The following is a 13,799-nucleotide window of genomic DNA, read 5'->3' as shown; positions in this document are numbered from 1 at the left end:
CAGGGGCAAGGAAAAACTCCCTTACCAAGGAAGAAACCTTGGGCAGATCCACGGCTCAAGGGGCTAACCCAACTGCCAGGGGTCTTGGTGTGTGTGTTGGGGGGATGACAAGGGAGATGGGATAGTGTGCTGTGTATGTGGGGAGAGGGCAGTGTGCAATATGTGTGTTGGAGTAGCTTCCTCATGAGACATTGTGCTGTGTATGGGGGGGGGGGGGGGTACAGTGTGCTGTAAGTATGTTGGGGATGTGTGTTGGAGAAGCTTCCTGATGAAATAATGTTACTGCATTGATTTCAGAAAAAAACTGCATTAGGCTAGTTGTCCTGACTACTGTTATTTGGCCAGAGCCTTCCTGAAATAAAATCCTAAGACTGTGCCAAATTAGCCTATCAGCTATTAAAGGTTAAAAGGTTGTGCCCTCCAGGCAATTTAGGAAAAAGGCAAACATGTAGGATGATGGTCTTTCTGACGAACCATTTCCAATGTGAATAACCTTTCACTTCACAAGTCATTGGTTCTCTGTGGAACCTATAGTGATGAAAATAACCTCTTAAGCACCTTTATTTTGTAGAGTGTATAGTGCTTAATTTGTAAAGTGGGAGGTGCCGGAGCGCAAAGGCAGGGGGGATCCGGCGACTCAAAACGGGGAGTTGAGGTTACGGACCAACAACAACAAAAACCTGCGTACATAGCTCTGACTAAAAAAAAAAAACTAAAAAAACAACGCGGTGTGTACACCAGGGCAATGTTTATTAACTTCAGAACTTGCAACACACTGCACTGCATGGGTGTAAAATGTAAAAAAACAATTATCCATTATCAAATTATCGAAAAAAAACTAGACAAACACTCTACGCATAGGCCGAAATAAAAACATATAGGCTATAGTATGCTATGCTATATGCGTACACCTCCCCCCAATCAAAACACATCGGAACTGACACATAATATGACACAGAGAGGGAGCGGGAGACACAAACACTCACGCCCACACACACACACTCAAGCGCGCACACAGACCGGGAAAACAGGAGAGGAACCAACAAAACAGTCCAACAAGCCTCGGCGCTAAAGTATGCCAGGGCTCTCAAGTTTTGAATTTTGCAAGGAGTGAGACTTTGTTTTTGTCAAACAGAAAACAACCAAATGAGAAAAAGCACATTTAGCCCCAAAATGGTCTTTTGAACAGTGGTGGTTCTGTGTGTGTGTGTGTGTGTGTGTGTGTTTATGAGTGATGTTGTGTGTTGTAAGTGTTTGTGGCAGATTTTGATGCCTTGATGACTGATACTGGGGGCTCCCATTTAAAGCACTGTGGTTCAGCCATTGTCAAAGTCATGAGGCCATTCTTAAAAATATTCTTGTTTGCAGTAACAGCCAAAAAAAAAAAAGGGTAGGTAGGTAGGTAGGTCAATATTTTTTTTTTTTCAAGATTCAAAGTAAAAAAAAAAAAGTACAATTTTGGTCATGGTGATTACGTAGGTATGAATTTAAACAAATGTGCATATTGTGATGTAACTGACTGGGTCCTTAACCCGTGCCTTCAGGCGCATCACTCAATCTGATGCAGGTTATGTAGACCAGCCTTTCTCATACTTCTTTGACCTGAGGCCCAGTCATGGCAGACGTTGGGGTCATAGGGCTCATCTACACGTACCCAACCCCACTCCCTCCAAATCAATAGTCATTATCATTATCACAATCATTATTATGCCTATTTTGTTATACATGCACTTTCACTTAAATGTTTTGTGACATGCACATCAGAGGACTGCTTTACTAATGTAAGATATAATTAGTTTCATTGCTTTTGCATGGTTGCATGATGCTTGCATAAGAAAAGAAATACTTCTCAAAACAGCAACAATTATATGGGTGCTATTGTTTTGGGTGTGTGTTTCCCTCATGCAAGCATCATACATTGGTAGGAAATGGAGAAAAAAATACATGTTTTTTAATTAAGTTTAATTTGAATGCCTGAAGGATTCAGGAAACACAATACCAGCTTTTTTGGCGAGCAGATAGGCGTAAATCACTGATCTGTTGATCTTTAACAGATAGAAAGAAGGCTACAATAGCTTTTGGCCACGTTATATTCAAATTTGACTATACAATACTCAGTGCTATACAGTGTATTATACAGTCTCTGCTCTGTTTCTATGGAAGTTCCAAAAATCAACCCAGAGGAAAGAAAATGTTAAAATGAGAGCTCCTCTCTTTCTCAATTGTTTCTCCTAGACAATAATGAGATCACAGTGATATAAAAATGAGATTATTGCTTTTGTCTCCCGCTTCTCAGGTTTGTCTTTGGAGCAAAAGAATTAAGTTATCTCAGTGTAGACTCCCTTTAATCTACAAATGAGATCTCATCAATATTTTAAATAATGCTCAGTGTTGTCTAATTTATACATCTCATATTTTACTCAGGCTGATCCACCAGAGAGCTCTCTCTGTAAACTCATGCAATTCTCATTTCAGATCTTTTTGGTAAATCTCAGATTAGGCTCCATCAGTTCTGTAAAAGAGATCTCTTCACAAGCTTGAACCGTTCTCATTCTAGTCATCTCAGTTTAGTCCTTTTTTGATTTACAAAAGAGATCTCAGCAAAGGCTTATACAATACTCAGACTTGCTCAATTTATATATCTCATATTTTACTCAGGCTTATCCATCAGAGAGCTCTCTAAGTGAACTCATGTAATGCTCATCCAGACCTATTTGTTTTATAAATTAGTCTGATCTGTAAGAGCTCGTTGTTGTCAAGTGTCGTTAAACAATTAAATAGCATTCAACAGGTTGAAGCGGAGCTCTGATACCAACGTTATCGATTAGTTTCAGTTTCTCTCGCGCAGGCGCCTGCATTGAATGAACACTCATACCACCACTTTATTGTATGGCTCCATGTTTAATGACATCGATAGCAGAAACGTTTGTTTTCTTTTTTTGTCGGGTCCGCGGTATCTTGATCAACTGCGCAGCAAATTATCAGACGAAGCACCGGGCCTAATTTCACTCCACGACTCCGCGGACCACGTTGCGGACCCACATCAAAACAAAACTATTTCCTGATTGGTTGAGAAATCCTATTTTCTGATTGGCCGATAGGTTAGTAACTCAACATCAGCTCTCTGAGATGAATGAGCGCACAGACAGCAACGTTGTGTGACACGTTTGTAAAATATAGCCCTTAGAAATTTCTGTGCGGGCAAGTTAATAATTTTTCGGAGTGAGAAATGCCATGTGTGGCGTGTGAGCGTGTGAAGTCATTGAAATGCGTGTGTCTCACGCTCAATGCGTGAGACTTGAGATGATGACCACCCACACCCAGTAATCAATGATCAACTTAATACAGCGTGGAAGCACTATTTCTACCTACCGTAGCCTATACTTGTCCAAAATGGCCCATACAGCATCCAGACCCCCGGACTCTCTGCTTCATTCTCTACATTAATGTCCTTCCGTAATCCATGACCTCACGCAAGTATAGGGGTTAAACCATAGACATAATATACATAGACGCCGCATTGGCTGCTGGAAACAAGAAATGCGGCCGCCATCTTGGACCTGTCATACTCCTCATTGCGTTGCAGCAGAAAACACAAGATGACAGCACTGTGCAGCATGTTCCTGCTCAAATCGGCGGACCATACTCGGGGGGGATTTACTTTTCACAAGTAAGATTTAACATTACCGTGCTATTGGTTGTATTTTGTATTTTCGAACAATGTGGCCTGTATCATAGCTACATGTATGACCTTTGCAGCAAAAAAAACCGCGTGAAAATCTGTTCGGTATTCAGTGAGATATGATTAATTAAGTGTGCTGACAGCTCATTGCACCGGCCAAACAGATGACACTGAGTGGAGTGGATGACCGGTCCAAGATGGCGGCTCCAAATCTCGTCAGCGCTAGTAGGGAGCAGCGGTCGATGCGGCGTCTATGTATATTATGTCTATGGGTTAAACCGGGCAAGCGGCGGACCGACAAAGCAATTGGGAGGAGATGGTAGAAATGGTATTCCCTGAAATCCAGTAACGTCAAACCAATAGTGGGTCCAGGTGCGAGAGCGCTACGCGGGCCCCATACCAACATGTTCTGGCCCAGGATGAATTAGCTCTGATACATGCAATACACATTAAGGGTGACTCAATTGTTTATGCAAAGGGCCTGAGGCACCGAAGTAGTTTAGTAGTTACAGATTACAAATAAATGTAATCTGGCGTGGGTGTCACGCCAAATCCCGCCAATTTTTTTTGCAATCCGTTCATTTTTTGTTGATGACTAGACTAGACTTGTTTCTAAATGACAGGATACGAGTTTAAGGCATACATATGTCTAGACCAACAGCAGGTAGGTCTAATATCCGCCTACAACGTTCTCAGCGCAGTTTTCTCTGATTGTTGATTCGCTTTTCTCATCTTTTATAAGGTGCTATAGCCGCTATTTGCTGCGATAAACGGTTCGCGAGAAAATTAACTGTCAAGAAATAATCATATTAGGCTATAGCTCTGCGCTCATTTCAATTCATATAGGTGGAATATCTCACAAGCTTTTCGTTCCACACATGACAAACCGTAAACCAGAATAGCCTAAACAGCAGACCTTACCGAACACAAAGGTGTAATGCAATCCCCTGTAAAATAAGCCGTTCCAAAGTAATCCGGTTTTGAAATGGTAGCAAATTTCTATATGGTCTCCAATTTTGGGCTTTTAGTGTCTTAAAACTGAGCTGTGCTTTATATGTGTAAATATTAAAATCAGAGGATATAGCCTACAGCTCATGGCTAAGAGTTTGTCGATGTAGCCATAATGATTTGTTTTCACAAAATGCTAAGCATGCATGTATTTATGTGTCTTAAAAAAGTGTGCTTATATTGGTCAATGCATAATTTCATAACAGGCCAAATAGAAAATAAATGTTAAATATAGCCTAGACATAATATTAAAATCAGATGATGTAGGATAGTATAGAGTTAGATAAAGTTGGATGGCTCCAGAACTCACACCAGTGGATTGGGTCTTAAAGGAGCCACACCACTTTTATGACAATATAGCTGTTCTGTTGACCTTTAGATTTGTTGCTACTGGGCATGAAGGGCAGGCCAATTATGAGTTCTGTCCAACATTGATGGTAGGTTTAGAAAAATAGTCAGCACATTTTAATCATATTGCAATAATACCAATAACCGTGATCATTTTGGTCATGATTTTCATCAAATGTTCATACTGTATTTCTAGTGGCTGGTAGACTTTGGAATCCACCAGCCACAATGGTAGGTGGAAAAAAATATTTTAGGCTATTTCCATCCCTGATACATAGGTACACTCATACACACATTCATAAGTCTTAATCTGTCCATTTCTTTCCACAAAACTCGCCAGAAGTCATCATTTAAGGGGTTATTTTTCAATTTTTTCTACTGAGCTACTACCTTTTTCAGATGGGCAGGGGGGCCCTTTTCATGTCTGTGCCCAGGGGCCCAGTGGCTCATAATCCTTCCATGCCACGGGGTTAAAACAGTGGTGTTGTTTTCAAGTGCAATCAATAATTTAATTGTACATTTTGAAGAAACTTTTCCATTCTATTAGGGTTTTTTAAAAAAAAAACATAAATCAGGGATTATACTGTACATAGCAAAAAAGTCAGGCGACAGACATTTTTAAAATTAGGTTTAGGGATAAATTTAACGCACACGCACTATGACTTCACAAAATCTCACTCCAGCCAAACACCCAAAGTTGGCAACCCTGGTTTAGTAGATTAAGTGGCAAGGGCTGCATAAGAAAGGTGGGGGAGGATTGAGATTGGGCAGGGGGCACCAACAAGGAGCATATACTAGAGACACACACAAATATGCATGACATGTTTAAAAGTCAAAATTGTATGTAGTACTACATGCACTGGACCATGAATATGCCACCCAAAAAACAAACACCTAAATAGCATAAATTAACTTCACGTGGGTATCGAAACACAAATAAATTGACCTGTTTGCTTGATAATCAGACGTCTATCAACTTGCGCCACGAGCCAGCTGACGGCACTCACAGAAATTGACTTCATTTGTATGATTAAAAGAAGTCAGCTAACATTATGATAATTGTAACAAGTTAACATAGCTGTTCATGTTATCTGGCTACCATGTTATCATGCTACCGTTGCCCAAGCCATTTAGTAGGCCTTCAAAGTATCATGGTTAAGTTTTACAAACGTTTCACTGAGGTTAGGCTGTGGCCGCCCCTACCTGAAGTGTCTGTAGAGCAAATAAATCAGCTATATTGCCAAAAAAATGTGTTGCCTAATTGTGTATCCTTTTGTCCAGCCTATTCTTTTAAGAATTCAGTTCATGAAACACAGGCATTGAAACCCACACTGCAATGGGCAGGAGAAGTATATAACGTGTCCATATTTTACACAAAATTTGCGCACAGGGAGAGTCAAAACTCTTAGGCGTATAGGCTATTAACGTTAATGTTGCTGACATGTAAACATGGGTTTGATATTTTATTGATATTTTATTTCCCAATTCACACATTCGTGCTTCTCCTGTGGCGCAACAGGTTAATGCTTGTAAATTGCTTTTTCACGCAGTCGACATGGGTTCAATCCTCCCCATTACACGTTTTTTTAATTATTATTTATTTATTTTTAGACCAGCAACTCTTCCTCAATTTAGGCTACAGATACTAGGTGGCCACAGAGAGCCTGACCAGCAGTCAGTGAAATGTTTGAAAACTTAACCATGATACTTTGAAGACCTACTGGCTTGGGCAACTGCTGTAGCAAGACAACACCATCAGCTGTGTTAACTTGCTACAATCATCAGCTGACTTCTTCAAATTGTATAGACTAAGTCAAGTAAATTTCACTATGACTCATCAGCAAGAAATCAACTCATCTGAAATAGTAATGTATGCTTGGACGGGCTCCTTTTGCAGAAATTACTGTGGCGTGGTATGTAGGCAATCTGCCTGTGGCACTGCTGAGGTGCAGGGTTCTAAATAAAAAATTTTGATCACCAGCCAATGTGGCTGGTAACTTTCTAAAGTTACTAGCCAATCAGAATTTCTATTAGCCATTTTTTTCCCGGTGAAAATAAGAGAATTATGAGTTTATGAGATGAGTGTCACTGAATGCATTTGGTCATTGTATTAACATTGTTGGCATGAATACATACCACAAAATATACACAGAAAGTGCACTTCACTTCATTTCATGTTTGGGATCTCTATCTATCTATTTCTCTGTCGATATCCTCATCCCTTGCTTCATTCCTATTCTCGCCCCCATAAGTCTGTCCCAACCACGGCCGCATTTAGTTTAATCTTAACTTAATAAAAAGGAGATATCAACTATCATCAACAATGAAAAGCCAGCTAGAACCTGCCACTCGTTTTTTCTCCCTCTCCTGCACACTCAGACACGTTCTCAATTAAATGGAGTAGCATAGGGCCTACGACGGAGTATTAGGGCCACAGATGAAGGAAAAAAAAAAATGGCCATGACGAGATTAAACTCGACATGTCGATTTTAAAGTCGCCATGTCGACATTAAACTCGACTTTTCGAGAAAAAAATTGAAATGTAAGATTGACTTTAATCTCGACGTATCAACTTTAATATCGCCATGTCGACATTAAACTCAACATTTCGAGAATAAAGTTGAAATATCATGTCGACTTTAATCTCGACGTGTCGACATTAAACTCAACATTTTGAGAATAAAGTTAGTTTGGAGAGAGAAGGACCGCTCGAGACGATTGAAAGGGAGGACGAATGAAACAATGCAACTAGTGCAACAATGATTCTATAGGACTATATCATGTGGACAAAACATAGAACATATTAACCTACGTTGCTCAGCCAAATAGGCTACTTTGCTGTTACAGTAGGTCCTATCACGGAGTTACAGGCGATAAATGCGATGGTCAAAAGTAGCCTAAACGTCATTAGCGGTTTATTTATTTATTGTAGGCCCATTATTAAAGTGTTGTTTTTCATCTAAAGGTTCAACTGCATACTAGGCGCTCTCCCCAATCCTAGACTTTCACGTTGCTTGTTTGAAATGGATGCAAAACAGCCTATTGCTGAATGTCTATGGAGGGACGAATGAAGCTGTCCTCCCGACCACCCCATGTAGGCTAGTAGCCTACATGCACACATAGCCTAGTGCATAAATAAAGTGCATGCACACATATTCTCTCCCGGGATCAAAATAGTATATATGCTTAGGCTATACCTGTGTTTCTAGCCTCCTATAGGCTACGTATTGCAGGTGAGACATGGAAAAGCAGTTTTGCCATGTTATCCTATGGAGAGTGACGGCCTGTGGGTCATGAAGGGCAGTTATTTGGATGTGCAGTGGCCTTACCCACGTAAAACAGAGTGAAATAAAATTTTGTATAGAAACATTATATCATTGGATACATATATTTTTCTAGCTATTTAGCCTAAACGGCATAATGCATGGTATTTCCATAACCGCGAGACAGCACTTCACGATGACGGCAATGAGTAGTAACAGACAAGACGCAATCTATCTGAATATCTGCAATCTATCTGAAATAACAGCTATTTGAAGCCCATTTTTCATGTAACATATTGTGTATTAGTGTAGGCTACATAGCTTAAACTGTGTAGGCTATGTTTAAACAGTAGGGCCTATTGCGAGTTTAATGTCAGCATGTCGACTTTAAAGTCGACACGTCGAGATTAAAGTAGATATGATATTTCAACTTTATTCTCGAAATGTCGAGTTTAATGTTGACATGTCGACTTTAAAGTCAACATGTCGAGTTTAATCTCGCCATGGCAAAAAAAAAAAAATTCTTCATGTGTGGCCCTAATACTACTAATGCTGCATTTTGTATCACCTGAAGCTGTTTAATAGTCTTTTTAGGAAGGCCTGTGAACAGTCCATTGCAGTAATCAACCCTGCTGGAGATAAATGCATGAATGAGTTTTTCTAAGTCATGTTTTGACATCAGCCCTCTGAGTTTGGCAATATTTTTGAGGTGGTAAAAAGCTGATTTAGTTATCGCTTTCATGTGGCTGTTGAAATTTAGCTCACTGTCAATTAATTTTAATTTAAGATTTTTAACAGTATCCTTTGCCTTCAACCCTTTTGTGTCAAGGAGAGTGGCAACCCTAAGTCTTTCCTCCTTTTTACCAAATATAATTACTTCAGTTTTTTCTTTGTTCAGCTGAAGAAAATTTTGAGACATCCAGGTGTTGATTTGTTCTATACACTGACACATAGATTCAAGAGGACCATAGTCGTTTGGTGATAGAGCTAAGTAAATTTGTGTGTCATCTGCATAGCTATGATATTAAATCAAATTATTTTTGAATGATTTGTCCAAGTGGGAGCATATAGAGGTTGAATAATAGTGGCCCCAAGATCGACCCCTGGGGAACACCACAGGTCAAGGACGTTGGTGTTGAGGTACAGTTTCCAATGGCAACAAAGAAGCTCCTTTCTTGTAGATATGATTTTAGCCAGCTGATAACTATGCCTGTAAATCCAACCCAGTGTTCTAGTCTGTGTAGTAAAATATTGTGATCAACAGTGTCAAATGCTGCACTAAAGTCCAGTAGCACTAGGACTGATGTTTTACCTGAATCTGTGTTGAGGCGTATGTCATTGGAAACTTTAATGAGAGCTGTTTCAGTGCTGTGATTTGCCCGAAAACCAGACTGAAAGTAATCAAAATACCCATTTGATGTTAGGAAGGTGGTTAATTTTTAAATAAAAGATTACTTTTTCAATAATTTTGCCAATAAAAGGTAGATTGGATATGGGCCTGTAATTGTTTAGCATGGAGGCATCCAGGTTATTCTTCTTGAGAAGTGGCTTTACAACAGCTGTTTTCAGTGACTTAGGAAAAGTGCCAGACAGCAGTGATACATTTACAATTTGAAGGACATCCGCCTCTATGAGGTGAAAAACAGTTTTGAAGAAATTGGTAGGCAGAGTGTCTAAGACACATGTGGAAGAGCTGAGATTCTGTACCGTTTTTTCAAGTGTTTCGTAGTCTATCAAGCTGAACTCTGACATCAAGTTTAGTTTCCCTCTGTTTGTTGCTGGAAGTTCAGGTTGTTGAATTTGTAATTGAGCAGATATGTTGAGTCTGATGTTGTCAATTTTACCTTTAAAAAAAGATGAAAACTCATTGCATTTATTAGTTGAGAGAAGTTCAGGCGCTAATTGTGAGGGGGGATTTGTTAACTTATCAACAGTTGAAAATAGAATACGAGTGTTATTTGAACTTCTATTGATAATGTTAGAAAAGAAAGACTGTCTTGCTTTGCATATTTCAGAGTTATATGTGCGGAGCATCTCATAGGATTTCATAGTAGATCGGAAGTTTGTATTTACGCCATTTTCTTTCAGTCTTCCTACACTCTCTTTTTAGAAGTTTTCTGATATGTCTCATTCGAATTCCATGCCATCACAGTGATCGCCCTAGCAAAACTCTGGTCGTCTACCGCCCTCCAGGCCAACTAGGCGACTTTATGGACGAACTTGACACTCTGCTGTCCTCCATCCCTGAGCATGACTGTCTGCTTCTCGTTCTCGGTGATATGAACATCCACTTAGACGCCCCAGGCTCAGCGGACCTTTTGGCCCTGATCCACTCTTTTGACCTCAAACGAGTTCAAAGCCCACCTTCTCACAAAGCTGGCAAAGAGCTTGACTTGATCCTCACTCGGAGCTGCACCACAGACACCCTCATGGTGACGCCTCTCCATCTTTCTGACCACTTCTTCATCCAGTTCAACGTCAGCCTAACAGCCTCCGGTTCCTCAGCCAATGGTCACGTTCCGCCGCAACATCCGTAACCTGTCTCCAACGCACTTTTCCTCTGTAGTTGCCTCCGGCCTACAGTACCTCCACTCAACACCTTCTCCTCTCTGGAGGTTAATGAGGCCACAGACTCGCTCTGGTCCACACTGAGCTCGTGTCTAGATGAGCTGTGCCCTCTTACCACAAGGCCAGCTCGATCCAAACACTCTCATCCATGGCTAAATGATACCCTCCGATCGCAGCGCACCAAACTCAGAGCCGCAGAGAGGAAATGGCACAAATCCAAACTAACTGATGACCTCAAAAACTACACTCCTGACCCCCTTCTCAGCCAGCATCACTGCTGCTAAGACGGCTTTCTACAATGACAAAATCAACAGCGCTACAGACACTCGAAAACTTTTTTCAACCTTCAAATCGCTACTCAACCCTCAGCTGCCTCCTCCTCCATCCAGCCTTACTGCGGATACCCTCGCCTCATTTTTTACAAACAAAGTGGCGGCAATCAGCAGTCAATTCTCTACATGCCCACACAACGCATCTGACTCAGATACCGCACTCCTACAACCTCTAGGGGCTGCTGGAACATCTTTTTCAGCATTCGCGCCTCTCTCCGAGAGTGAAGTATCTAGACTCCTGACATGTAGCCGTCCTACCACATGCTCGCTGGACCCTATACCTACGAGCCTACTTCAGTCCATCAGCCCGACCATCGCACCAGCTATTACACATGTGATCAATGCCTCGCTTACCTCCGGCACATTTCCAACAGCATTCAAAATGGCTCGGGTAACACCGTTAGCCTACTTAATGTAGTGGGGTTAGATTGCTCACGCTGATGTTTGTCACGTCACTATCAGCCTAATTACTTGCCAATCCCCCTGATTAGCAGCCGCTGCCGTAACACCTTTAAAAAACCTGGAAGTACCGGTGAGTGACTGCGCTGTAATTCTTGCTCCCCCTCCGTTGAGAATGTTCCCTCTCTAGCGTGGTAGGTCTCTTTTCTTAGCGAGTTGTGTTGGCTTTCCACACTTTATGTTTTATTGGCTTACCTTTTGTCTTGTAGCCTCGTAACTGCTGTTTACCTCCTCCACCACTCCTGTTGAGGGTATTCCTATTTCCTGTCAGCTCAGGTATGCTTCTTAATGTTAGTCTACGCGACACTGTCGCAGCAAGTTTAGCCTACACAAAATGATTTTAACTGTGTTTATAGTGCGGATCTGTGACCTCACCGTATCTGGAGCGGGTATGTAGCGCAGCATTTTATTATGAAGCTATCTGTAAAAATGTATCGTATATTTTAACTCTGATCTGCATCTTGCAGGTGCGTGTAGCCTTGTTGACTGGAAGGCCGGACTTCACAGGCGCTGCTGTTTTGTCTGATTGATTGCTGTCTAGTGTTTGTCTCTTTGTCTTGTTTGTAACTTGTGACTATTTCGTGAGTTTATTTTGTTTGTTTGTTCCGTCTTTTGTCCAGTCGCGTATTGTTAGTGTCTGCGTCTGCTTTCGTAGACTGTCTTTATTTTGGGTTTTCTTTTGGTTTTGTTGGTGAAGCTGCCTAATTATAACATCTACTGCATGAAGCTGCCTAATTATAACACCTACTGCATGTTGCCAGTGTTTCCCGTGCGCTGTGGCATGATACGTATCTCCCTCAGTTTTGTTTGCATGTGATTGTGTATGCTGTAGCTTTGCATGATTTAAGCTTTGTCAGTGTCAGTGTTAGTGTTGCTGTCATCAGTGTATTGTGGTTGTGTCCTCTTTGGTTTATTTACTGCTATCCTCTGGTGCCTTAATTGTTTTGTCTGTTTGTTTGTTTGTTTGGCAGGTCGGGGCGCTCCTAAGGGGAGGCTAGGCACCTGGTGGTGGGACCCTATCACTGCATGTTTGCTGTGCTTTATTGGGCTGTGCCGTGCTGTGTGTTGCTGTGCTGTGCTGTGCTATGCGGTGAGCTGTGCGGTTCAGTGTACTGCTTACCGTAGTCTGCCTTATAGAGAAACTCACCTCACTCTGAGTGTGTGTACACGTGTGTTTGGTGTGAATCTTGGAACACCATCATCCGTAGCGTGCCTCCCTTGGGTAAGCTCCCGCCTAGCTGCATTTATTGAATTCTGTGGACGTTTTGTCTCCAATGCCTAGACTCCAATGTATGATCCCTAAGATCAACTTTTAAGAACTTGTCTTACAACAATATTTAATAAATATATATTTTTGTATTGTCCTTAACCATTGTGAGTCTTTTAGGTTTCCCCAGCATAAGAGATCTGCAGTTCCACTTCCCCTTTCCCTTCACCATAAATAAACTTTCATTTTATTGGAATTCACGTCTGTTGCGTAGTGCATTTGAACCTGTGTGGGTATTCTATGTGAGGTTACCTTGGTTTTTCCCTGGGGGGTAATTACAGTGGTTCCCCTGGGGTGGCGTAGTCGGGACTATTAATTGGAGTACACCTTTTCCCCCTCCCCTTATACTGCTCTGTCACATTAAGAAAGCTTCTCTCAAACCTGCTCAAGTCGAGAACTACCGCCCTGTCTCACTCCTGCCTTTCCTATCCAAAGGCACTGATCGAGCAGTCTCCAAACAGGTCTCTGACTTCCTTTCACAGAACAACCTTCTGGATCCAAATCAGTCTGGGTTCAAAAGTGGCCACTCTACCGAAACGGCTCTGCCGTCTGTAACAGAAGCCTTAAAAAAAGCCAGGGCGACCGCTCGGTCATCAGTACTCATTCTGCTTGACTTATCGGCTGCCTTTGACACGGTTAATCACTGCATCCTTCTCTCTATACTCTCTAACATGGGAATCTCCGGTTCTGCTCTCTCCTGGTTTGAATCCTACCTCACATTTAACGTATCATGGCTTGGTCAGCTATCTGCACCTCACCATCTCACCACAGGGGTCCCCCAGGGCTCAGTGCTGGGCCCCCTTCTCTTTGCTATCTACACCACCTCCTTGCGGACAGATTATCCGTTCGCATGGCTTCTCATACCACTTGCT

General features: G+C 41.6%; 1 long non-coding RNA gene across 1 annotated transcript; it reads left to right on the top strand.

Annotated features, from left to right (window-relative positions):
* The first annotated feature begins 11,618 nt into the window (after positions 1 to 11,618).
* Positions 11,619 to 12,978, top strand: LOC121707928. The gene is made up of 3 exons (XR_006031427.1): positions 11,619 to 11,936; positions 12,017 to 12,049; positions 12,128 to 12,978. It is a non-coding gene; the product is annotated as an uncharacterized LOC121707928 (long non-coding RNA).
* The last annotated feature ends 821 nt before the right edge of the window (positions 12,979 to 13,799 follow it).

Source organism: Alosa sapidissima, chromosome 4, assembly GCF_018492685.1.
Source record: "Alosa sapidissima isolate fAloSap1 chromosome 4, fAloSap1.pri, whole genome shotgun sequence".
Lineage (NCBI taxonomy): Eukaryota > Metazoa > Chordata > Actinopteri > Clupeiformes > Clupeidae > Alosa > Alosa sapidissima.
The sequence above is the reverse complement of the archived record's forward strand: the minus strand, read 5'-3'. Positions and strand labels throughout refer to the sequence as shown.